Genomic DNA, 24,728 nt, shown 5'->3' on the forward strand with positions numbered 1-24,728 from the left:
TTTTTTTTTTCATCAGCTAAATTACATAAAATAATTTAGCTAGAGTATAAAATTCTAAATTGACTTGTTGTCTCTTTCTTAGTATTTTGAAAACATTTCTCCTTAACCCTTGGCTTACATAGCTTTTAACAATTAAGTACTAGAGTCCTGTTTCTGCTTATTGTTTTATATTGTTTTTCTCTGGTTTCTAATGGGAAAGAAGGATAAATGAATGTTAATTCAGAATGATTCTGTAACAGAATTTTTTTTTCTTTAAATTATGTGAAGTATATTTAAAATGAGAAATATTCCATATATGCATCATGCATATATAGAAACCCCATATTTCCCAAGTGATAAAACAATATTAACAAAGTAAATGTAGTGAATATTTGTAGAGGGGCACCTCGTAAGCGGAAAATAGATGATATTATTTTCCTAATACAAAATATACTGTATTATTATGGCATTTTAAAAATGTTCTTTGTGTTCCTTCCCAAATCTGGAATGTTCTTTCTTTATGTGGCTAACTGAAATATTCTGACCAGTTCTTCAAGATGATCAAGATGGTTCCTGATACTGATTCTTCACAGCCATGCCATCCACGTCCAGGAAGCTTTCTGTGATTTTTCCCAATTTCCCTGCCCTAGACAGTTTCTCATTTCCCTAATCCATGGACAGTTAATTAGCCCTCCTTTGTGCTCCAGTAGCAGTATGTGTGCTTTTACTTTATATGATAATATAAATAGAGTTACTAGGAACATAGCCTTCCTATGATAAGTATATTGTGTATCTAAAATGTACTTCAAAGTTAACCCAGAATCATCTAGAGTTTCATTGCTTTATTTCCTGTAATAGTATCTAGGAGTGGTCATCGTTTCTTGAGGGAGCAGGACAATCTCCCAGCCAGCATAGAGATGTTTTGCAGCCTAAAGACAAGCCTCAAGCAACTGCATGTGTTAATGAGATAAAATTGGGTTAGCAATCAGGTGTTGAACCTAGAACATGTGTGGTCCAACAGGGTGGGAGTCGAGCCTGTGGGGAAAGGGCAAGTAAGGACCATTAAGCACTGTGATCCTAGTATGTGGGCCCCCACACCTGTTGTATAATGCTTCAGTAAAAGGCCAAGGCAGAAGTTACTTGGGGCTTTTTCTCTGCACCTACAGGAAGCCCACGTCTTGCAAGCATGTCCTTCTAATCTGTGTCCCAGCTGTTTTATTCAGTCCATGACAGGGTGCCACAGTGGCACCAACACACGCACTTAATAAAAGATAGCTCTTAGAGACTGTACTAATAAAAGCAATAACACCTCCTGTGTAAGAATAGAGACCCAGCTATAATAACTGGTTCTTCTCTCTTTACATATCTTTTCCTCATCATCATCCTCTTCTTCCTTCTCCTCCTTTTTCTCTTCTCAGTCTCTGTGTTTATCACTTTGTGGTTTTCAAAACAAAGACTCAAACCTGTACCTTCCAAATACTCTCAAGCCAAGTTATTGAGAAGTTATTGTCATTGCTACATTAAATAGGAGGGGATTTCTGATCCCTCATCAAATGTGTTTTGTGAACATCAGTGTACATACTGGTAACTGTTCATAAGACATGATTTTGCCTTGAAAGAAAGCATCATATATTCATTATTTTTCATCCAAATGAAAAGACAGAGTTATGTGCCACACTGATTTCTTATTCAACCAACTAACCAGTGCATTTTCCTTTTCCTAAATACTTAAATTCTCTTTTCAGTAGGTTTTGTTAGAAAACAACCTTCAGTTGTGAAATGAAGAATGAAAGTTTTTAAACTGACTTTGCAGCATACTGAGGGATTGAATTAGGTAGAAAAGCTACATGCAACATTTCACATGCATATAAAAATAGGTACCCTTTTAAATTAAAGAGACACATTTTTTGTCCTTGAATATTCTTGAGGACTTCAAGTGGAACAAAAGTTTACAAGAAAAGCAATTTTCACCTTCCCAAAATAGATTTATGGCACAGGCTCAATATTCATACTTTAGCATAGTCCATTTTTAATGTAGTCAACATAGTTTGCATAGTTTACTTTAAAGAATAATAAAACTCAATATACAAATGTATAGCCTCTTACTTTAGATGTTTATATACGGAATAACTGGAAGGAAGGTCTGAGAAATTCATATCTGATAGCCTGAGTATAATTTATGTAATCCAGTAATCTGCCTTTGTTCTTGAGCCATTGTGTGTTTTTAACCTACAAAATGTATCTAATAATCATGACTATTATACATATTTTTAGAAGTTAAATAACGCTCAAACAGCTGAAAATTGTTTGAATTTATTTTAAGGAATGTTAGTTTATTTTGAAATCATCATTCCATTCATGAATAATTCATTCTTTTATATCTTTACATAATATATACCACTTATGAAAAAATAGAGCAAAGTGATTTCGCTAAACAGAGATTAGATCAATAATTCATGAACATCTGCATAGAATGATAGAAACACTATTTACACGTCATGAAAAACACTGAAGTAAAACCACAATAAGAAATCATGTTAATTGTACTACATTAAAAGATTTTATCTGACTAAAAATGATTTAACCTGCCTTTCTTTGAAATTTACTCCTATTAACTAATCTAAAAGTCATTTTGTCCCAACTAGCTGATATTTTGTTTGAAATCAGTATAAGGCATACAGAATATCAGATAATTGTGTTATTACGATAGAGCTGAAATAAAATTATTAAAGACTAGTAATTTATGGGTGATTTATACTTTGTATACATCCAAGCAGAATAACTAAAACAGTGACTTTAACGGTTTCTGCTTTAGACTAAGGAAAGTTGGGATGAGCATTCTGCCTGCTGTTACTCTTTGACCATTGGAAAATCATTTTCCAAATTTCATTTTCCTCAACTGAAAGGGGATAAAAATATCTGTCATGTGAAGATGTTTTCTGGAGTATATGAAGAAATGTATCTAAATTTCCTTGCAGAAGGTCTGATGATAATGAGGCACTAACGTATAATTTCCTGCTTATAATAAAAGAAATTGAAAAAGAAATCTTAGAAGTCAAATATATTATATAGATTAAATAATGTTTAGCTATTTTTTTTTTTTTTTGTATTAGTGTTACCAGGATTTCTTTTTCAGCAGGTTCTTTGTGTCAGGGATTTGATGAATGAATCCACGGACCACAGATCAGTGGTATGAAAGGAATTATTTTACAAAAAAGAATACAGAGAAAAAGCACCAGAGCTCCTGGCAAAGAGAGGCACACCATTTGGGAAATCTCCTCCTGGGTCCTTTGTATAGGGGTATATATATGGCCTAACAAATAATGAATGGATACAATCCCTTTCACTGGGGCAAGGGTAATGAATGCAATCCCTTCCATTGGGGCTGGGACAAAATATTAATGTGTTCTCTTCATGAAATTTCCCAGGCCTAAGAAACGTATATGTAATTGACCAAGCCTAGAAAATTAGGGGTTCTGGTTCACTAAGGTGCAAGAGGAGGGAGATAGAGGTTGGAGGGAGACACTGGAGCCCCCGGAGCTGGCTACCTGGAGGTGTCTCCCTAGCATTTGTCTGGTCCCTCCAGCTACTGGAGCCTCCAACCAGATGGCTGCTCTGTTCACCACTACCCACCAACACACCCAGGGCTGAGAAAGCTGGCTGGGGGCCACCCAGTCATATCATTAGCATCTAATACATTAATGCAAAACAGCAAATAACACTGATTACTAATATTAAGAATAATTCCATATTGTTGGTGGTTTTGTTATAGTATATTTTTTAAGATATGAAGACGGTATGAAATGGCTGCCCAAATTCTCATCAACCTGTAGGACTGATCTACTACAAAGTGATAATTGTCTCTCTGTAAAGGGCAAGGTCACTCTGGTATTCTCTCATGACATTTCATAATATAAGAACTTGAGAAATTTTGTCTTTCAAACAATTATTTTTGATATTTGGAAAGTTTGGGGGATTAACTCTTCAAAGGAAAGACTTGGTTATACACATGAAAAACAATCCAGGTAATAACCTGCATTAAGGAGAAGTTATGGACAAGGCACAAGGGATGGCCTAAAGCGACGCTTCTGAGGCTGCACACAGCCTGCCTGGAGTCTTCTTCTTTCTTTGATTAATGTCACCTTCACCCTGTCATTAATGTCACTTCCACCCTGTCATAGCCAGACAAGAGAATACCAGGTGCTGTTGTTCCCACACACATCTTGTCACGTCATGGATACCAAGGAAAATTTGTTTGGAATAATGATTGTTCTAATGGTCTAAATTATTTTATGAGGTCAGCTTTATATATTCAGATTGAATTTTGGGGGGAAGTGTAGGGTCTAGTAAGGACAATATAATTGAAGAGAACAAACCTGACTAAGCACTGGTCCTTTTTTCTTTACCTATCTTCTGAGCATAGATAAGGCCTTAAGAGTATTTAGATACAGATAATTTTGGGCTTTTGTGTCCATCATTGGCAACTGTGCGAGAGACCTGGAGGATGACTTAATTAGTCTTCAAAGAGTAGTAGATAAGTGCATTACTATTTTAGCATGATAGAGAACCATCTATTATTATTTTAAAATTATCATCTTAAAATCTGTCATCTCAATTTTTAAGATGATTCTCTATTATCTTCCCTACTGGATCTTCTACTTCTTAGTAAATTTCAACAAATGCAAAGCATTTTCATAATGTTTTCACGAAAGGATTGGCCCCATTTTTCAGTCTGATATTTCATGTTTCTCAGTCACTCTCACAAATTGGTGTCAGTACCAGTCTTTTCTCAACTTAGGAGTTGTACATTCTTCATAGAAATATGTTGTCCAAATGTACTATCTCAGATATAACTTCATGAGACTTTCCTATGTGAAGGTAACTGTGCCCATATCATAGAGGAACAAGCCCAGAGACCCCACGGATTCTTACATTCATAAGGTTTAGTTGGTTAAATATGCTTTAACTTGTATTGACTTAGGATGACTTAGAAAGTTTAAGTGAAAAAAATCATAGCCTTTTTCTGTCAAAAGAGAGGTAAGCCAAATATCAAGACCTGTGTGTGTGTATTTACTTAAACTTAGTAAATTTATGAAGTTTATCCCCCAAAACATTGAGGTTAATTTCATGAGTAGCTGGGGATTTAAGATAAAAGTGCATAGCATTGGCCTCTGATGAGTTTCATAACTAATGTGACAGGAATTTCGTCTAGTTCTACTTCAGTTCCCCAGCAAGAAGAACGTTATTTGTTAAAACAACATCCACTTGTCAAGGTCTAGGCTGTCCTGATATTTGTGAAGATTTAAATGCCAACATACCTATTTCAAAGATCTTACTAAAAGAAAATGTTTTCATTATTCTATTGAGAAATATGCATACTAATCTAAGTAGGGATATTATAGTTAAAACTGTTACATTAGAGTTTAATAATACATTTTACTAATATCATAATACTGAACTAGTATAGGGGGTTGCTTTGAACTGGTATCTAGGCCTTTTTGATTTTTATCACGCCTTTGAATGTGGGCAATTTAATTAACTCTTTGTGTTGATTATTTTTATCGAAAAAATGAGTATAGTAATTATATACACTTCACAGGGCTAACCTGATAATTAAAACAAACCATCATATATAAAGCACTGAGAACAATACACAGTACACAGTAAGTTGTAGAAGGTTTAGGAATTAGTCTTAGGTCCAGGTTTTGGGCTATAGCACAGTAAATTCCTGTTCACGTTCACTCCTTCTTAGGAATCATGTCTAATTATTCTCGTCTATTGTAGATAAATATAGATGTTAATGTTTGGCCTAGTTGTCCTGGAACGTATCACTTTTTCTTACGGACTTATGGACAATAGAGAACTAAGGGCATTAAGATGAAAGACTTAAAGCTTTTCCTACGTTGTTTCACTCTAAACACGTCTGGTGACATTTCAAGTTTACCTTAGGTACCTCACAAAAAGTTTCTGCTCTTACTTTATTGAAGTGGAAACTGATAATTAAAAACCGTTTTCCTCTGCCATGATTACATTGTAAAGTTAAGAAACATCAGGCCTTCTGAATTCAGAGCTGACATAGGCTATCTCATTCACAAAATTCAGTCTACATAGCAAAATCCAGCAACCACATACCAAAATCTCTCCTCAGTACTAAATCTCATGAGAAAGGCCCCACAGAATATCTCTAATCTAATCAGAATATCTCTATCTTGTTTGTTTGTTTTGTGCTTGTTTGTTCTTTATATTGTGATCCTGAGCAACCTGTTATGATTTGGGTTTGCATTTTGCTTCACTAATGTGAACTTGGGTTTTTCCGGGTTGTTCATATATTTCAACCAACTACTCTGCCTAATTTGTTTATTCCAGGGTGAGCAGCATATTTTCTGAAGAGAGGAAACAACGAACATTTTTGAGGCTCTCCACCTCTTACAAGGTTTGCGGGGAAGCAGTTAAAGAGATTCTCTTAAGCTGTTCACATGTGAATGAATGAGAGAAGTCTTGAAATCACTTTATCATAGTCAACAAAATGTCACAGGTGTTCTCCATTTCAATCTGATATTTTACATCTAGAATTTATCTCCACAAAGTATTTGGAGAATTTGACAAGAATTTTTGTGCATAATTCATATATAACATAAATATATTTATTATATGCTAAGATTATTCATCAAAATATTATTAATATAAAATACTGATGTATAATTGTTAGTGGATTAACAAAGATTTTATACAAATTTACATTAATTACATATCAATTAATAAATAATTTACCAGGCATGATAAGTAAACATCATTGCCTATCATTTTGTTTAATTAGTTATAAATTTCTCTATGTGTAAACATATGTATTTATTTCTTTAGAGCTTCTTTCACATTTGCCTCTTCTTTATTTAAACAGACTCCTTCTTGATATCTCCAAGAAGGAAAGAACAAAGTTGGAACAAAATATGTTTAATTTTCCTTAATATTAGGGGAATTGCATGCTAAGTCAAGGATCTAGTGTAATTCCCTCTCTTTTCTTTACTTAGGTACATAAAAATATGCAGACTAGATGAATAGGAAAAGAGAAAAATAATTAAAGCTTAGGAAGATACGGAGACCTGAAATCAGAGAGATTCTATGCCTATTTGCTAAATACCTGTGTAGATGCAAACTTTGCAGAAATTCTATCTATATATCCTAGTCCCACTTTAGTAGGCTATGGAAAAAATAGATTATAAATCCTAAATAGGAAACTCTAAATTGATTGAATTTACTAGGAATCATAAAGATTAAATTTTCTACCATCATCTGAATGGGTATTGAAGATCAAATTTAGATCCATATTAGAAATAAGATTAAAAATTTTATTATTTTGGCATCTGTCTTTGTGGTCAGTAAAATTTGTTATTAAAAATAATATAACCCTAACAGGTCATCTTAAAGCTAGTAGATTGAACAGCTGCCTCAAATTTTGCTTTCTTTAAAAACCCTCTAGGCAATAATATAGGAATTATTTTCTGAAACACAAATCTAGAAAGGAATAGAGAATGAGAGGAGAGATGTCAATCAACTTTGAAGGCTGAGAAGCAGGTGAACAAAAAATAAAGGACAGAAAGATCCAGGAAAAAAAATTTCCAAGCAGGAAATAGGAATGTCAAGCACCAACCTAATTTATACTTTGTAGTCCCCCCAAAACCATGAAATTTGGTAGTACCAGCCACCCCACACTGTATGTACACAAGCATGTTGTTTTAAATAAAGATAAGTGGTTACAAGTATATTTGAGAAACAGCAAAAGCCTTGTCTCATCTGTGCAGCCAGGTGACTTCATCAGTACCGTCATAGCCAATACTTGGGGGAAGCATCGTAAAGTTGAGATTAAAAAGTACGCTGAAAACCAGGACCTAGACTGTCCTGACACCGCTTTCTGCATTTTAACTAGCATTCTCTGCTTGATGTCCAAAACCCAGCAATATCTTTTCTCAATAGATGGGAAATTGGACTTTTCTGGACTATCTGATCAAAATAAGGCACTGATGTTGGAATTTTCCAAAATTCAGGGCCAGGAAAATGACCCTCTCAGAAAGCTCTTGTTCTTAGATGAGCCTCAAGCACTCAGAACTCCCAGTCAACCTTTTGGTCTTCAATGCTTTAATACAGAGAATCAATCAAAGGCTATCAGACACCTATGGAAAATCTTTTCTGTGAAAAAGGACATCGAACAAATAGTAAAATTGTAATTTACAGGAAACAGATTATATAAGGTTAAAAAAACTTCACTATTTTTCATTAATGTTAACTCAGCAAATTACATGTTATTACAACTACAGAACAAGAATATGATACAAATCAGAAACAAATATTCAAAGACATAGAAGAGCTCTTAGCTTTTGCATGATACTTTGTTAAAAATATCACAAGAGAGGAGAAGGCACCCGGTAGTAACCTTTGAAGATAAATTTGAAGTAATCTTCTGGAAAATAGCTTGAAACAATATGCAAAAAGTTGGATAGGAAATAGAAAAACAGGATGCTAATTCTATATAGGAAGAATAGAATTTCAAAAATAAAAATAAAAAACAAGAGAAGGATATCACCACTGAAATATTCAAGAAAATATCTCATAAGGGAAAGCTGATGGTTAGAAAACAAACCATATCATAAAAAAAATTATAGAACACATGGGATAAAAAGAATAATTAAAACTTTACAGATTAAAAAAATCAGATATAAATGGTGTAATCATATAATGTATTGCATGAATCAGAGCCTCCTTCATATCAAATAGGGATCTCTCAATAATCGTGTTGAAAAAACGTCATGAAAGCAAGGAAACTTTCTTGAGTAAATTGGGGCATGTGACAAATCTCCAAATAATAAGTTATAATAAAAGCAACTTTATTTTCACAGAAAATTTGGAAATAGAATTCTATGGGGGTAATTCCTCCAAAATTCTGAATAAAAGTTTTACAAACTGGAATCCTAGTTTTGGCCAAAATGTCTGTGAGTGTAGAGGCATTTTACTGTACACCAGATCTAGAGCAAAATAAAAACATAGTTACTGGAGGATGTAATTTTCCAAAACGAGGAAGAAAACAAGAAATGAATAAGATGCAAGAAACAGAAGATTTTAAAAATGAAGACAGGTAAAGAAATCCTTCAGATTACAGTGAAGGAGCAACAGATGAAGAATTCTGGCAAATATGGGTAAAGTAGGATAACAGTCTCCAGAAAAGGCTCACTTAGAAATATCAATCGAGGGAATTGTTTCAGCAATCACCTCCTTGAACCACCTGTGCACCACTCTGACAGTTTTGCCTATAGATTTTTTATTCACAAAAATTAAAATTATATGTGGATATTTACAACTTGAACAATTAAAAACGTGTATCCTAAGTAAAAATATTCAAAATTAAGAATGTTGTTGATGTAGTTATACAAATATAAAAACAATCAGAATTAGATTTTGACATTAGTGCTTAAATTAAGCGGCAATGGGTTGTGATGTTGACGGTGGGAATCGTTGTGAACATTAAATTATATTTTAAAGACTTCTGTTGGATAATTAGGTACACAGTGTAATTATGTTTGATCTAATTATCTTGGTTCACAGCTATTGGACTGGTGTTAAGTCTCAAATGAAGACAGGTTATACATACAAATTATTTAGAAATAAAAAGCATGTAAAATGTGAAAGCTTTTCAAAGTCATATGTAATATAGGTTAAAGATACAAGTTATAAAAACAAGTGATACTTGAATGTGAGTAGCAAGGTTTTGGTGCATATCATTGAGGGCAGAGAAAGGTGAGGTAGCTGAGATCAGTAAGGGCAAAAGCGAACCCATGACAGACACCAGTGTCACCAGAACTGAGTCAAATGAAACATCAGAGTCTTTAAGCCTTGTTATCTAAGTCATTTGTGAGATATAAATGAACTTATTTTTATATATCATATAAAGGAACTTAAACAGGGAAAAGTCACATGGATGGCCCAAGGATACACAGATAGTAATCTGAAGAGCAAAATGTTGAATTCCATTCAATCTGGTTACCAACATATCCAAAAGTTGCATCATAGTACCTGTTATTTTGTGCAAAGTCTCTCCTATTCCTGTGGAGAACTAACGACGGCTTTCAACACTGTCCCTGCTGTGGGGTGATGCACTGAAGGTGCAGGCAATTGATAGAAACTTCTCTGGACTCGTTTTTGCTGAGAAGAACTTTGTGTGTGTCTATAAGCTCAGTTCAGTGTTCTGTATATCCCAGGTGATGAATGCTTATTTTTTGATAAATATGTCATGAATATATTGTTGATAGTAAATCTTTGACATTTTAAATTGATTTTCCTTAGAGAAAAAGGGGTCTTCCTTGGTCAAAAGAAGAATATTGGGGTTTTATTGTCCTCTATTTCTGGTTCATTGTGGGGCTCCCCACTTTCTTTAATAGCTTTGCATTTCTCTTAGCATTTAGTAAAAGGTCTCTTCACTGAGAGCTGGAGCTTAGTCATCTAATAGCCTGCAGAATCCGAAATTGTAGACCAGGTAATCCTTTCTAAGCACAGGTTTTTCAGTGAAATGGCTTTTTTTTAATGATCCTGGCTGTACCAGACTTTCTCCTTCTGCTCTGAATGGCAGCATAAAGAAAATAAATGAAAATTGCAGCAAGCAGTCTTGAGCTTGATTCACTAAGCTTCATTTGATAAAATGCATTTTCAATATATAGTAAATTTCCTCTGAAGCAGAGTATCCATATTTTGTGTGAGGTCCATATAAAAATTTTAGTCTAATAATTCATGAACTCTTCCACATTATAACGTCAAATAATTTGACGATGCTTTTAAAGTGTATAAAAATTCATTGAGATAAATATTAAGCTGTGATTTATTACATTCTCAATTCAAATGCATTTAAGAAACAGAGAGCTATATTCTTCTTTCATTCAATAATGAAAACATCATCTAACATGGGCATAAAAAATATGTAAAATTAACTACTTGAAACATGTAACATAGTGCCTATATATCAAAAATGTTTGAGGAATAAATGCTTAAAAGAAATAGATACACAAAAGAAAGAAAAAGAAAAAAAGAAGATGAAAGCAGAAAGAAAGAAAAAAGGAAGAGAGGAAAAAAGACTTCATATATTTTGATATGTCACTTCAAGCATCTGCCTAATATACTGCAAATAATTTTTTATTGTTTCTAACATCATTTGATTTCAAAGCAGTGACTATTGTGGATATAGTTTCCTTAGGACCACAACTGAAATGACAGTAACAACATTTTGTAACATCTAGGACAAAACCAAATAAAATCTTGTTCAGAAAAGAAAAACTTCCAGATATTTAAGTAAACTTGTTGTTCACTTTAGTAGATCATGAAGTTCACTAGATACGTAAAGTAGCAGGCAACTCTGAAATACAACTGATAATTCTTTCCGATTAAAATTACAAGTGTTCTTTCACTGTTTAGGGAAGAGAGTGGAGCCGAGAAAAGCAGAGGAGGAGAAAATCAACCTGAGTGCGGGGGTCTAAGTCACAGCAGTGATGCAGTCTGTGCCTCTCTTCAGCCCACAGATTGCTCGCCATCAGTAAAGTACCATAAACAAACACGAGAATCAAAGTTTCTGCATCTATCAAAAAAGGCAGGAAAAGAACATAATTTCAGTGAAAGAATAATCTACAGAAATGTCGATTTGTGACCATGTTTGGAAAACTATGCTACTTAGAGTAAAACAGGATGATAGAGACTGAAGTGGAATAAGAAATATCACCCAAGTGTACGGATAGTAGGTGGGAATAAGTACTGTGGAAAGTGACAACACAATGGAAATAACCAAATGTCTTGAATGACTTCATGACTCAGGTGGCATTTGAGACTGCAGACAGGATCATCTTTATATCCACATAAATATCATCAATTGTTGATTTCTGTGGCTTTAGGCTCATTTACTCTGAAGTAGCTGCACAGAACACGCACACCCACATATACACATGGATTGGTTAAAACATGGTGCAATTATACAGTGAAATGTTATGTAGGTGTAAAAACAAACTTTAAAAATCTCTAAAAGTTTCAATGAAGTGATTTTCAGGATGTATTGTTAAGTAAAAAGGCAAAATGAGGAATAACAAGAGTAAATATTCATTACTGGTGGGAATGCAAAATGGTTCAGCCACTCTGGAAGATAGTTCAACAGTTTTTACAGTTGAAACATACTTTTCCTGTAAGATCCAGCAATTGACCTAGTTGGCATTTATCTAAATAAATTGAAAACTGATATTCATACAAAATCATGCACAGGGTGTTTATAATAACTTTACTTATAATTGCCAAGACTTGGAAATGGCCCAGAGTTGTTTTAGTAGGTGAATGGATAAATAAATAGGTGGTCCAGACGATGGAGTAATATTCAGCTCTAAAAAGAAATGAGCTATCAAGCCATGAAAATATATGAAAAGCACTTAAACTAAGTAAAAAAACTAAAGCAAAAACAAAAAACAATTTGAGAAGGCTACATACCATATGATTCCAAGTATAAGACATTCAGCAAAAGATAAAATCACAGAGACAGTAAGACAATCAATCTAGTGACAATCTACTACAGTCTTGTAGTTGACAAGAGTTAGGGTAAGAAGCAGCACTTCAGGAAGTAGGGCGCCAGCCCCATATGCCTAGGGTGGTGGGTTCAAGCCCCGACCCCGGGCCAAACTGCAACAACAACAAAAGAGTTAGGGAAAGGAAGGATATACAGGTGGAGTAAGAAGAATTTTAGGGCAATGAGACTATTTTCTATGATACTATAGGGTGTATACATGTCATTATATGATATCTCCCAATTAAATTTGCAAATTACTCCTGTAAAAAGTGCTACATATGTCATAGCTAAATATCACTATGATCACCTTCAAAGTGCTCCCCTTAGGAAACTATGCAGCATGCCTGTGACGAATCTCTGCCTTTCAAAGCACTTTTGTTTAGGATGAGTCCAGGAATTTAATTGTACCCCAACATCTCTGAGGACCATTCCAGAAAAAGAATTCCAAAGTTGCTTTGAAAGGTGGACTAGGCAGTGATGTCAGCACAGAGCTTCCCAAGGGGAGCACCTTGATGGTGACCACAAATTTAACTGGCAAATCCGGTATGTTTCACTGAATGTACACTGCCAACGGTGAACCCTGATGTAAACTGTGAACTTGGGTGGTAATGATGAGTCAGTGGAGGTCTGTCAGGTGTAATAAGTGTACCATGTTAGTGGGGAATGTGGATAGTGGGGGCAGTTGTCACTGTGCAGATATAGTGGAGAGATGGGCGTTCTCTGTAATTTCTACTCACTTTGCTATAAAGTCAAAGCCGGTCTAAAAAAAATAAAGTTTATTGAAAAACCCAAAGTGATATATATGTGATATATATCACTTTAAAGTGGAAAAAAAATTCTTAATTTTGTAAAAAAAAAAAAAAGTAATAGGAAAGATAAAGCAAAACCAATGACTTTGGTTGTCTAGAGGTGTGTAACTGTTACCTTAATAGAGGAGTGCATATTTTTAAGAATTTCTTTTCACATAGATTTTACATTAAGAAATTAATTAATGTTATATAATAAAAATAAAATTAATTCAATAATGATTAAAATAAATCTAAAACTTAATACAAAACAATCTAGTTATATATCAAATTAATAATATATCAACAGAGGAAGGGGAAAGTGGAAATAATCTAATAATCCTTCCTTCCTTCCTTCCTTCCTTCCTTCCTTCCATAGGGTGTTGCCCTGTTGCCTGGGATAGAGTTCAACAGCAAGGTTATAGCTCATTGTAACCTCATGCTCTTGGGGGTCAAACGATCACCCGCCTCAGCCTCCCTACTGGCTGGGATTACAGGTGGGTGTTACTGCACCCAGCTAATTTTTCTATTTTTGTTGAGGTGGAGTCTCATAGTTGCTCAGATTTGTCATGAACTGCTGATATCAAGTGATCCTCTTGCTTAGACCTTCCAGAGTGCTAGGATTACGGGCATAAGCCACTGTGACCTGCCCTAAGTAATTTTGCTATATACACAGTTCATTAAAAACATACAAAGAACTCTCAAACATTAATTAGTACTTTTCATATTTTTATGATCTATCAGTTTTATAAAGATTTAGTTATATCATGGCATTGAGTACATGAGTAAATAGGTTGGTGTCATCAGCAGACAGAACTGTAGGTGTGGGATAAAGTGGATATAAAGTAGATTGGTAGGATTACAAGGAAGAACTTTTTGGTTTGGGAATGGAATTGGAAGATTCAGAATGAATTTATAATTCATATACATGTTATGTTATAAATCCATATAATGATACATTATATATACATATATGTATTGTATATCTCTCTATTTTTTTCCTAGCTCTATCTGCATGAAAAACAGCAAACAATGATAGCATAGCATCAAAAAAAAACCCCAAAACAAAAAACAATTTGAGAGCATGTAAGCATGACTAGCATTCTAGCACCCTGAGCTTGGTTTCTAAATATTCTTCACATCAAAGGAAACAGGACTTCCAGAAGAAATAACTGATTCTAGGATTGGTGCAGTAGAATTACAAAGGGAAGCCTGAAGCACCTTCTTGTGCCAGAAATTAAAGAAGTAGTTGGCAATGGATAGAAATGTTGAAGGAACGTAGTCCTTCGCAGGGCTACGTAGAGGCCTCTGCCGCACACTTTCTCCTGGTGTGGGGGATGTAGCCTTCTCTTGACTTCCTCTAACTACTCTTAGTTTCTACCCCACCCTCACCCACCCCACCCCCACCACACCAGAACTTTTTGCTGCTGGCGTCTCTGAGCTGAGGCCAACAATCTTGGATTGTTCAAACCCAGCTACTTTCTGAGACTGTAAGTGAACTCACAGAAACCCACAGCCTCCCTGTCAAGCTACAAGTAAGGGGTGATCTCAACTGTTCTAATTTTTGTCATAGACACTACATCATTTGTGCAACCCAAAGCAATTTCCTATGTTTACTGCTGATTATTTTGTAGTGCCTCTTCCTTTCTTTTTTCTTTTCCAAAAGATGAGTTGATACAGGTACTGAGGTCAAGTGGCAGCACTCAGTATAACCTGAGGAAGTAAGGAAGGAGTCTATTGAACTTGATGGGTTTCTCTCTTTTATCCATGTACACACACACACACACACACACATACACACACACATAAAAATATATGCATATGTATGTATACTTTTCATTATGTTTTCATGTACAATTGTATCATGACCATTTCATAAGTTATTAAAATATCTTTGAATCATGTACTTAAATTCTGTGTATATTCAAGTATATCATTATGCTAACTCTTCTAGATCATAGTTTATTTGACATATAGATTATCTCCAATATTTAATAAAATGAATTGCACTATCACAACTATCATTTAGCACATATATTTGACCCCACTTCTGATTATATCATCAGGATAGTTTCTAAGACACCCAATCAGAGAGACAAGAGGCTAAGACTGATTTTTTAAAGAGATATAATTCCATCTATATAATTCCTCCAAATGGTCTTGTGAATTATATGAAAGCAATAAAAGTTATTGTTAATTAAAGATTCATTAACTAGTAAAGTATTTCACATGTTATTTTAGAAATGAAGCATTTGCAATGGTGACAGATAATTAACTTTATACTTTTCTGATTTACAGTACATTTTCCAGAGAAGAGTATGACCCAAATATATGGGCAAAACCTTTAATTCGGTTATTGGTAATAGTAAATGAGGAAATAAAAAAAAAAGATTGATAAACATTAAGAAATTTGTACCAAATGAGGATATGAGGGAAACATTCCCTTTTTTTTTTTTTTTAATCATCTAATTTCCGGCCAGCACTGAAACTTATGCCTGAACTCTTAGCATTTTGGAAGGCCAAAGCAGTAGGATCACTCTTGAGTAAAGGAGTTTAAGACAAGGCTAGGCAGCAGCAAAATCCCTGTCTCTACGTAAATAAAAAAGAGCCAGGTGTGGTGGCATGCACCTGTATTCTCTGCTAATGGGAGGCTAAGGTAGAAGGATTGCTTGAGTCAAGGTATTTGTCAGCTATGATGACACCACTGCACTCTAGCTCCAACAGCAGAGTGATCAAAGAAAAAAAAAATCACCCTGTATCAAAGAAAAAAAGTCAAATTTTTGTCATCTCAGCAAAATACTATTATAGGAGGACTCTGTATAATATTTGACCCCTCTGATTTTTTCCTAGGATTTAATACAGTGTTTTTCTGTATTGAGTAAATGTTTGTTGAATTGAAATAATGTGATTTCCTTTTATCTAAGGCCAATTAAAAACTATGAGAATTTTATTTATATAATACAAATACGTATGGATCATTATTTGCAAAACAAATATGAGAAAAGCATCATTTTTGTTAGATATGGTAAATGTGATAATATAAGTTGAGGAGTTGAAGACCAGGCTGAGCAAGACTTCATCTGTACTAAAAATAAAAAAGTTGTCTGGTTTTGTGACCTATCACTGAACCCGGTCCTAAATACTCAGAAGGTTGAGGCAGGGGAGATTGAGCCCACAAATTTGAGAATGCTGTGAGCTAGGCTGATGCCGTGGGCAACATGGGGACAGAGTGAGACCCAGTCTCAAAAAAAAAAAAAAAAAAAAATTGAAAAGAAAAGAAAAAGAAAAATTGTAATAAAATATAATAATCGCTTGCAAAATTTATACCATAATTCCTTAATTTCAAATAACTTTTGCACTATGCTGTTCCAGTTTTTCAAAGTTTAAATTTTCATACCAAAGAATTGCTAAAATATTCTTTTACAACATGTCATAAACAGAGAATTTTGCAATGGAAAAGTTCTTTTAAATGGGAAAACTGCTCTTTTCTGGGAAAGTATAAAGCTACGTCTTCTACTTAGTTATTGTGTGAAAATGGAACATCATTTACCAGGGTCACATATTCACAGTTTTTAACCCATATGCATGAAATATTCAAATACAACATGTATCATGCATTCTATTTGAGCAAAATTTGTGTTATTTTTAAGATAATAATGTAGAAAAGATCCAAGTAGTGTATCACCATATGGTCACTAACTCCATCTGTGACTTAGATGGCAGTGTATCTGATGATGTGTTATGGATCTTTTCATGGTCTTTAACCGTATCTAGAATTTGGTTGGCAATAGTATAGCATACACTATAAGATGAATATATAAACTCATATGGTACCAAAGATGAATATATAAACTCATTATGGCTTATTTCTTCTAAAGTTATTTACTTAAAACTAACCATTCTCCACAGAATGATTCTATTTGTCTATTACAGTGTTTTGTTTTTTAATTTCAGAATATTATGGTGTTACAGAGTGCCAGATTGAAAAAGACCACCAGAGACACCAATTAAATAGAGCCAGTTTAGGAGTCTTTATTAGGTTGGCCAACCAACTGCCCCTCTACCGGGATACAGAGGAAACGGGATCGGCGGTGAAAAGGGAAAGTCTCTAGAGGGTAAATTATCTATACTGTCAGGGGCTGGGTGAAGTCCAGCCAGCAACCAACAACCAACTTTCATAATTGGTTTGTTACAGAAGCAGAAAACAGCATTACAGTACTTGCGGTTACAGCAATCACAGGACTAGGTAGGGAAACAATTTTATTTTTGGACAATGAGTCAGGCAATCACTGGGGCGCCACAGTGGCGGCTACTCCTGTATTTTGTTACTTTACTTCCTCCTTTCAATTAATTCCTCAGTGGAGGGAGCTTATGGGGGGCAGAGGGTTTCTTGTCCCAGCACACTATGGATACATACATTTTAGTTATATAGTTTACTTGGTGTATTTTAATTCAAAGTTACAGGTGTGCCCTTCACCCAGAAAGAGCAATGTCCATGTGCAGTGTGCCTGTGCCCGTTAGATGGAAATTTACCCTTCCCCAACTCTCCCTGGCCTATCCTCAAATTTCATCAGAATTGTTATCAGAAGATAAGTGGTTCTCTTTCATTTGAATGAAATATGCACATTTTATTGATTTGTGTCAATTCCTAGAAAAATTATAAGCAGACTAAAACTTTTTTTATCTAGGAAATACATTCTCTTCTATTAGATAATTTGAATATAGGCGTGTTATCAGTTAAAGAATGCACTTTTCAAGTGGAGATTATAAGAAACATTTGCAATTTCACCCCTAATAAAGTGAATGTATCCTTGATGATTGAGGGAAAAAATACTTAAAATAAAAATACTTAAGTTGTAGATTCTCAATTCACACGTCTTGCTCTATAATCATCACAAATAAAAGTTCTAAATATCAGTTGTAGGGTACACCAAGAGTCAGATGATACCGTGGCAAGATGATCTGCAACTGAGGGCGGATCCTTGGGCCATTCCGCCCCAGGTGTTCCTTGTGGAAGAAGAACCCCAAGCCTTGAGCACTTAGTCATTTGTTAATTACTCCCCTCACCTGTGTGGTACTTCTCAATAAAAGGCTAGTGCAGAGGTTGCTTGGGGCTGCCCTGCTAAGAAGGGCTAGCTGCCTCCCACAAGCTTTGTACTTCTTCTTTTTTTTTTTTTTTTTTTTTGAGACAGAGCCTCAAGCTGTCCCCCTGGGTAGAGTGCCATGGTATCACGCTCACAGCAACCTCCAACTCCTGGGCTCAAGCGAGTCTCCTGCCTCCGCCTCCCAAGTAGCTGGGACCACAGGTGCCGCCACAACGCCCGGCTATTTTTTGGTTTCAGCCGTCATTGTTGTTTTGGCGGTCCGGGGTGGGGATTCGAACCTGCCACCTTAGGTGTACGTGGCTGGCGCCTTAGCCGGTTGAGATATAGGCGCTGAGCCAAGCTTTGTACTTCTAATCCGCATTACGCCTGGATCCTTCTTGTGGTGATGGAGACCAGGGCCTTAGGAGCCCAATGGGTCACGACAATCAGTAAGTTATCTAAAGAGTAATTGTCCAGGACTAGTCTTTTGGTGGTATAAACATACAGGTCATTTAATTTTGTATATAATAATAGTTAATATTCTTATAGAAAAGTTAGTGTTTCAGATAGAAATTTAAGTAAATATTCATAATTCCATACTCAGACCTTTGTACTCACATCTTTCTTTTTAAAAAGCCATTCTAATAACCACTGTAAAAAGCACTTCTTTTTTTGCAGTTTTTGGCCAGGGCTGGGTTTGAACCCACCACCTCTGGCATATGGGGCTGGTGCCCTCCTACTTTGAGCCACAGGTGCCACCCAGTAAAAAACACTTTTTATAATAATGCAGTTGATACCTGAATTTCTTCTTCAGTGGGTCCTTGGTCTCCGGGATTGGAAGAATGAATCCATGGACCACAGATCAGTGGTAAGGAAGGATTTATTTTACAGAAAAGAATACAGAGAAAGCACCAGAGCTTCTGGCAAAGGGAAAGACTTAATAAGTCAGAAAATCTCCTCTCTGCCTGGTTCTTTGTCTGCGTGTATATCTAGTCACGTGAGTCCTTTGTAGTTACATGAGGCAGGGACTTGGTAAAAAATGAATGGATACGGTCCCTTCCCCTAGGGGTAGGGGGAATGAATGCTTTAATGAAGGTAAACATTCCATTCATAAATTTGTCCAGGTCTAGGAAATGAGCTGTACCTGTTCTCCTTGCAAGGTGGGGGGCGGGGGGGACCCTTCCTCACCCTTGGGCCTGCGAAGTGCTCAGAGGGAGCAGTGCAGCCCGAGGAGGGCTCTCGGGGTCCGAGGGAGGTTCTGGGGTTGGCACCAACAGCAGCGTGGGTTGGGCTGTGGTCTCCCTCAGCTAACTAGGGACCTGCGGGCTTCTGTGGCTCTGGCCCCTCTGCAGCACTCGGTCCTCCAGCTCCACCTCACCTTTGCTGCACCAACACCCCCCAGTGCGGAGATGCAGTGGCACAGCGGGGTCCTCCCGGGCAGGTAGCTGGCGCTGACAGGTGAGGTGCCCTGCCCTGTGTCACGTTTACTATCTGTTTACAGTGGTCCATCAGCTACAGAGTACAAAGCTGAATAGATATGCACATAGAGGATCCCCTGGGAACATTTCGGAAAACTTGAAGGAGTTTTCTAATAGTGGAATTCTGCTTCTGACGCTGGTGGAGTAGGTGACTCAGACTCACATTCCATCCCCGAGAGCGACTATAAAAACTTGTCTAGGCTCAGGCTCATAGCACAGCGGGTTGGAGCCCGAACCCAGACGGGGCCAGCTAAACAACTTCAGCAAAAATTAGCAGGTGTTGTTGCGCGCGCCTGTAGTCCCAGCTACTCGGGAGGTTGAGGCAAGAGAATCGCTTAAGCCTGAGAGTTTGAAGTTGCTGTGAGCTGTGATGTCACAGCACTCTACCGGGGGTGACATAGTGAGACTCTGTCAAAAAAAAAAAAAAAAAAAAAAAAAAAGATGACTACAGCCTTGGGAAGGGAGCTAGCTCTGCACTGGGGCCACTGTGCAGTCTGGGACTAATTCCAGAATGGTGTCAGGGAAATCTAGGGAGGTATGTGATGAGGGTTAGGAGGGGTAAGGGGAGAGGGAGATGGGAGTGATTGGCGTCCTCCCTGGGAGCGACGCTGTTGCCCTTGTTGGTGATTCCAGCAGCCGCACTTTAGTAGGAGGGTGAACGGGACGTGAACACGCCCCCAAAGGACTACAGTTCAGCTTTAAGTCATTTCAGTTCCTTAAACTACAGTTTTCAGTGCCTCAAAATATCACAAAATTCCACGGGCCTTGGGAACAAAGAAAAAGTTATTCTGGATGAAGATTATATCATTTCTACCTGAAACTATTTATGTAAGTGATTCATCTGGTACAATGAGCACCCAGTAGAAATACAGCCTGATGTAAGAGCAAATGAGACTAGAAAATAAAATAGATATCTGAGGTTCGAATAATCGAGTAGTCAGAAAAAGACTTTAAAATAGCAATGGATGCTGTTGAAAAAAAGAAAAAGAAATATCTTACCACAAAATACATTTCTTTGACATATTTATTTTAAGATGGCTGTCCAGAGTCTCACAAGTTGATTCTTGCAACTTTTTTTGAGAATAGACTACAACTGCAAAGCTATCTTGTGTGGGGGAAACTTGTAACTCCAGAGAAGGCAGCCAGGTCTATCCTTCCTCATCTAGAAAAGATGAACTGCCAGTCTGACAGCTTTTAAGGTCTGAAAAGAAATATTTACCATTGATTCTCTCCAAAGTCTGCTACCGTTATGCTTCCATTCACTTAAGGAGACCACCTTTGCTAGCTACTCAAGCTTTTGCTTCTTTCTTTACCAAAATTTGTTTTTCTGCTTTCAAGCCTCCATTCTTTAAAAACTCTCTACCTTCTTGAAAAATTACATCTTAATTTCCGAGGGTTCTGAACCTGCCCTTACAAATTGATAAAGGTGTGCCAGGCCAGAACTAGAGTAAGGGACTCCCAACTCTGTGGAGGTCATCAACTGTCCCCTCACTGGCTTGACAATAATCTCTGTTGCCCTGTTTGCTCCTCTAGATTGGCTATTCTGGAGTGCATGGTTAGTGGTTGTAAAGATTCCTAACTTCCTCCATAGACAACATCAGCTCTTGGAAACCCAAATGCAGTTTTTAAGATCTATGTCAGGTCCTGCATTCCAGTAGGACTTGGCCAGTAGGGGAACAATATTGTGAAACACCTTGAAAATTAGTATCTAATTTTAGTGACTTAATGAATAACAAAGTATATGCAGGATTATCGTCTTAAGTACTTGCAAGCCCCCCCCAGGGTCTTTCAATATCATTTGTGTCCTAGCTATGTGGAAGCTATTTCAGCCGGACTTGTTCTGGCAAATGGTCTTGATTCTTGCAACTTTTTTTGATGCTCTGTTTGTGCAGTTAGGACCTGCTTATCCAACGCTTATTTCTCTACAGTGTCTCAAAATTTACACAACCCTGAACTTCATCAGTACATATTTTATCATGATCAGTTCACATAGATTAATTTTTTTTCAAATGTCATCTCAATAATTAAGACTTCTTTAACTTATTACTTAAAGTGGTACATACATTTCCCTCACTTCTCAGTCCTTTTACCCTTCTGTACACTTTTCACTATATTTATCATCAACAGATATGACATAAATTTATTTTTTTTGTAGAATGTGAACTCAGTAGAATGTGAACTTTATCTTAGTAGTTATCTATTGATAAATATTTATATCCACAATACCCAGCTCAATTCTAAGAACATTAAAAACTTTCAAGTAGTAATTGCTGGATTCTTGAATGATCAAATGATAATAAGTTCATGTTTATGACACACAAAACACTTTCAAGGCAATGAATTATCTCTCCTTGTTATCATTTAAATTTCCAATGATTTTTTGCCTTTTCCAAAACTCACTATGAAGGAAGAAGCTAATGAAAGGAGTAATTAAACAATTCTTGAGTTATATTATAGTTATATATTTAATCTCCATATAACTGAAACCTACCATAACCATTTCCGGTTACAATGCTGAAGTTAACTGTTTACACCAGGAGTCCTCAAACTTTTTGAACAGGGGGCCAGTTCACTGTCCCTCAGACCATTGGAGGGCCGGACTGTGGGCCCCAGGACAAGTTGGCTGCTAAGCAGGACAGGCAGTGGTGGCAAAAACAGCTGGCGGGGAGATAAATGTCCTTGGTGGGCTGCATGTGGCCCACAGGCTGCAGTTTGAGGACTCCTGGTTTAACATGTTTTTCAAAGATAGGTCTGCATCTTAAGTGAAAGTGGATTAAAAATACTAATGTACTCACTCTCAAATGATGATGGATGATAGCCAAGATTTGGGCACAAACACTATTTGGAGAATGACCATGATTGAATGTGTTTTGAACTCTCATGTTACTGGGAAATGTTCTTGGTAGAGTAGTGTAAAATCACAGATAGCATGGCAGATATTTAATTGAATAGTTTCACCTACAAAAATCAGACTGAAAATAGTCTCAAAACTATGGTTTTATAAATAATCATTAAGTATGTTCTAGTGGGGACAAATCTCAATAGTCTCTGCATAGTTGCACGGGCAGAAAACTTACAGCACTGTGCTCCTCTTCACTGGCTCTGGTGCTCCAAGTGGGTGTGAAGACCTCCCACTTGAACTTGGGCACATTCAGTGAATGAACAAACACTGAGTGGTCTGGGTTGAATGTAACCTCCAAAGTTCATGTTGTAGAAACTTAATCCCCAATGCAACAATATTGACAGGTATGACCTTCTGGAGATAATTAAGTCAGATGGACTCTTCCCTCATGAATTGATTAACGTTCTTATTTGGGAGTGATTTCATTATTGTGAAGGCAGGTTTGTTATAAAAGTGAGTTTGGTTCTTTCTTACTCTTCTTCCCCAGCGGTGCCTTCTCTTATGGAATAACAGAGTGAGAAGCCCCTCACCAGAGGCAGCTCTGAGAGCCTGAACTGCCCAGGCTCCAGAACCGTGAACCAGTAAATTTCTGTTAATTATAAACAACTCAGTCTCAGGTATTCTGTTACTGCAGCAAAAAATGGAATAATACTAAGATAATAAGTTATATTTTCCTTCTCTGATGATTATTTTCAAAAAATTAGACGAGGAAGAACTCAGAGCTAAGAAATCCTTTATAATAATGGGAAATTCCAATATAAACTATTTTTGGCAAAAAAAAAAAAAAAGAGGAGTAGAAGGAGAAAAGACAGAGGAGGAGAGAAAAAGAGCAAATTTTATTGAGTTTAAGACAAGTCATAGCTAGTGTGCTCAGCATGGCGTGTCCATTAACTCCTTGAGGGCTCACTGCAGTATTATAATGCAAATAGCAGTATAGTCAGCAGATTAAAATAAAGATGATTAGGAATGTTATATTTGCATATCCAGGTTTTGCATTTGGGGTTGAGAGTGGTTTAATTGTGCTAGACTAACTATAAAACATATGTAAAATTTTTTACTATTATATTCTCAATTAAGTTTATAATATTGATTTTCTATAGCTTATTTATGCTCTGTTAAATATACAAGCTCTGCCAAGAGAAGGCTGGACAGCATTATTCTTTTTGAACTCCTATTCCCTATAGCTTGGTTCTGTTTTATTCTAGGATTTTTATTCATAAATCAAACGCTATTTGGTATGTGATCCAATTTTCTTTTATAAATTTACTCCTGTTGAAAACAACCAAAAATTTAACACCCACATATAAGAGTTTATTTTAGAATCTGTCATTTGTTTGTTTTTCTTATTTTACTCAAATGTACAACTCAGGTATTTAACCAGAAATTAAACTTGTTTTCAATTACTTTAAATGTCATTGCTAGTACCATGCACACTTAAAAAAATGAGAACAATTTAACTTTGAAGCATTATTTCTCTGCTACTAATTTAAAAGCATTATTTCTCTATTTATTATATAAAAAAGGAAAAAAAGCAAAAAAATAAGAGCCAAATGTAAGGCAATTAAACCTGATATGTTAAGAGGTGGTGTCATTAAACTTGATGTATGGGCATTTGTCATTTTCAAGCACAGGCAGAGAACTCATCATATTGATACAGGGCAGGTGGCATATCAGCCAGCAGGCTGAGCTGAGGGGAGGACCTGCCATCCCCCATGGGGGTGTTGGTGTTGGGAGGCAACAGGCAGAGGAACCAGCAAGTTGGACGGTAGAAAGAGGGGCCTGCAGGAGGCTTCAGTAGCTAGAGGGGCCAGACAACTGCTGGGGAGACATGAACATGGAGTGTGTCTGCCCTGGCCTCTGTATGAACATGGAGTGTGTCTGCCCTGGCCTCTGTATGAACATGGAGTGTGTCTGCCCTGGCCT

The sequence above is a fragment of the Otolemur garnettii genome, unplaced genomic scaffold (assembly GCF_000181295.1).
Source record: "Otolemur garnettii isolate 467f Iridium unplaced genomic scaffold, OtoGar3 scaffold00001, whole genome shotgun sequence".
NCBI classification, from domain to species: Eukaryota; Metazoa; Chordata; class Mammalia; order Primates; family Galagidae; genus Otolemur; species Otolemur garnettii.